Raw genomic sequence first — 3,359 nt, 5'->3', positions numbered from 1 at the left:
TGCATAGTTGTCATTCTGTGATGTAAATTGTGTACAATGGTATATCAGCTACCATAGTACTTGAAAGCTTCCACCTTAAAAAAAATGTCTAGTTGTAACAAATTACATTTCATTACGAAAATCTGTATGGAAATATTCGAACTAAATCTGATTATGGTCGTAATGTAAAGCGCTATTACCGACTTACTGACTGCGACTTCAGTAATCAAGCTACATTATTAAGTTTCACAATAATGATATGTACGCCTTGTCAGACTGGAATATGGTAACTGTAAAGGACAAACAGCCCTTGTTAATAAAAAACGACTTACGTCATGACAAAACAATCTGAAGTGTTGTACAATACTTCATTAATATTTTCAATATTAGTAAAAGAGTAAAAATAATTGTTACGGCAGCAGACTGTAAAATATCTTTCTTATAATTCACGTTCCCTCCCTGCCACCCTCTCTCACCCTTCCCAATGAACCATGGACTTTTCGGTTGGTGGGGAGGCTTGCCGTACCGTAGGTGCAACCACAACGGAGGAGTGTCTGTTGAGAGGTCAGACGAACGCGTGGTTCCTGAAGAGTGGCAGGGGAAACATTCACGATGATTGACTGATCTGTCCTTGTAACACTAACCAAAACGGCCTTGCTGTGCTGGTACTGCGAACGGCTGAAAGCAATGGGGCACTAGAGTCGCAATTTTTCCCGAGGACACGCAGCTTTACTGTATGGTTTAAATGATGATGGCGTCCTCTTGGGTAAAATATTCTGACGGTAAAATAGTCCCCCATTCGGATCTCCGAGCGGGGACTACTCAAGAGGACGTCGTTATCAGGAGAAAGAAATCTGGCGTTCTACGGAGTGGAGCGTGGAATGTCAGATCCCTTAATCGGGCAGGTAGGTTAGAAAATTTAAAAAGGGAAATCGATATATTAAAGTTATATATTGTGGGAATTAGTGACGTTCGGTGCCAGGAGGCACAAGGGTTATAAACTGAAAATCAAATAGGGGTAATCCAGGAGTAGGTTTAATAATGAATAAAAAAAATAGGAGTGCGTTTAAGCTACTACAAACAGCATAGTGAACGCCTTATTGTGGCCAAGATAGACATGAAGCCCACGTCTACTACAGTAGTACAAGTTTATATGCCAACTAGCTCTGCAGAAATTGATGAAATGTATGATGAGACAAAAGAAATTATTCAGGTAGTGAAGGGAGACGAAAATTTAATAGTCATGGATGACTGGAATTCGAGAGTAGGAAAAGGGAGAAAAGGAAATATAGTATGTGAATATGGATTGGCGCTAAGAAATGAAAGAGGAAGCCGCCTCGTAGAATTTTGCGCGGAGCATAACTTAATCATAGCTAACACTTGGTTCTAGAATCATGAAAGAAGGTTGTATACATGGAAGAACCCTGGAGATACTAAAAGGTATCAGATAGATTATATAATGGTAAGACAAAGATTTAGGAACCAGGTTTTAAATTGTAAGACATTTCCAGGGGCAGATGTGGACTCTGACCACAATCTATTGGTTATGAACTGTAGATTAAAACTGAAGAAACTGCAAAAAGGTGTGAATTTAAGGAGATGGGACCTGGATGAACTGACAGAACCGGAGGTTGTCGAGAGTTTCAGAGAGACCATTAGGGAACGACTGACAAGAACGGAATAAAAGACACACAGTCGAAAAAGAATGGGTAGCTTCAAGTGATGAAATAGTGAAGGTAGCAGAGAGTCAAATAAGTAAAAAGACGAGGGCTGGGAGAAATCCTTGGGTAATAGAGGAGATATTGAATGTAACTGATGAAAGGAGAAAATATAAAAATGCAGTGAATGACGCAGGCAAAAAGGAATGCAGACATTTCAAAAAATATATCGACAGCAAGTGCAAAATGGCTAAGCAGGGATGGATAGAGGACAAATGTAAGCACGTAGAGGCGTATATCACTACGGGTAAGACAGATATTGACTACAGAAAAATTAAAGAGACCTTTGGAGGAAAGAGAACCACGTGTATGAATATTAAGAGCTCAGATGGAAAACCATTTTTAAGCAAAGAAGGGAAAGCAGAAAGGTGGAAGGAGTATATAGAGGGTCTACACGAGGGACTTGAGGGCAATATTACGGAAATGGAAGAGAACCTAGATGAAGATGAAATGGGAGATATGATACTGCCTGTAGAATTTGACAGAGCACTGAAAAACCTAAGTTTAAACGAGGCCGCGGGAATAGACAACATTCAATCAGAACTACTGATAGCCTTGGGAGAGCGGGCCCTGAAAAAACTCTACTGTCTGGTGAGCAAGATGTATGAGGCAGGTGAAATACCCTCAGACTTCGAGAAGAATTCAGTCATTCCAATTCCAAAGAAAGCAGGTTTTGACAGGTGCGGGAATTACTGAACTATGAGTTTAATAAGTTACGACTGCACAGTATTAACTCGATATCTTTAGAGGCGAATGGAAAAACTTGTAGGAGCCTACCTCGGGGAAGATCAGTTTGGATTCCATAGAAATCTTGGAACACGTGGGCAATACTGACCCTACGATTTATCTTGGAAGGTAGAGTAAGGAAAGGCAAACCTACGATTCTAACATTTGTAGACTTAGAGAACGCTTTTGACAATGTTGACAAGAATACTTTCTTTCAAATTCTCAAGATGGCAGAGGTAAAACATCGGGAGCGGAAGACTGTTTACAATTTGTACAGGAACCACAAGAAGTTATAAGAGTTGAGGGCATGAAAGGGAAGCTGTGGCTGGGAAGGGAGTGAGACAGGGCTGTAGCCTATCCCCGATGTTTTTCAATCTGCATATTGAGCAACCTGTAAAGGGAACAAAATAAAAATATTGATCGGAATTAAGATCCATGGAGAAGAAATAAAAACTTTGAGGTTCGCCGATGACATTGTAATTCTGTCAGAGACAGCAAAGGACGTGGAAGAGCGGTTGAGTGGGAAGGGACAGTGTGTTGAAAGGAGGATATAAGATGAACATCAACAAAAGCAAAAAGAGGATTATGGAATGTAGTCCAATTAAATCGGGTGATGCTGAGGATATTACATTAGGAAACGAGACGCTTAAAGTAGTAAATTAGTTTTGCTATTTGGGGAGCAAAATAACTGCTGATGGTCCAAGTAGAGAGGATATAAAATGTAGACTTTCAATCGCAAGGAAAGCGTTTCTGAAGAAGAGAAATTCGTTAACATGGAGTATAGATTTAGGTGTCTGGAAATCTTTCTTGTAAGTATTTGTATGGAGTGTAGCCATGTATGGACGTGAAACATTGACGATAAGAAGTTTAGACAAGAAGAGAATAGAAGCTTTCGAAATGTGGAGCTACGTAAGAATGATGAAGATTAGATGGATA

Source organism: Schistocerca serialis, chromosome 5 (assembly GCF_023864345.2).
Source record: "Schistocerca serialis cubense isolate TAMUIC-IGC-003099 chromosome 5, iqSchSeri2.2, whole genome shotgun sequence".
In the NCBI taxonomy this organism is placed as follows: Eukaryota; Metazoa; Arthropoda; class Insecta; order Orthoptera; family Acrididae; genus Schistocerca; species Schistocerca serialis.
Note: the sequence above shows the minus strand (reverse complement) of the source record.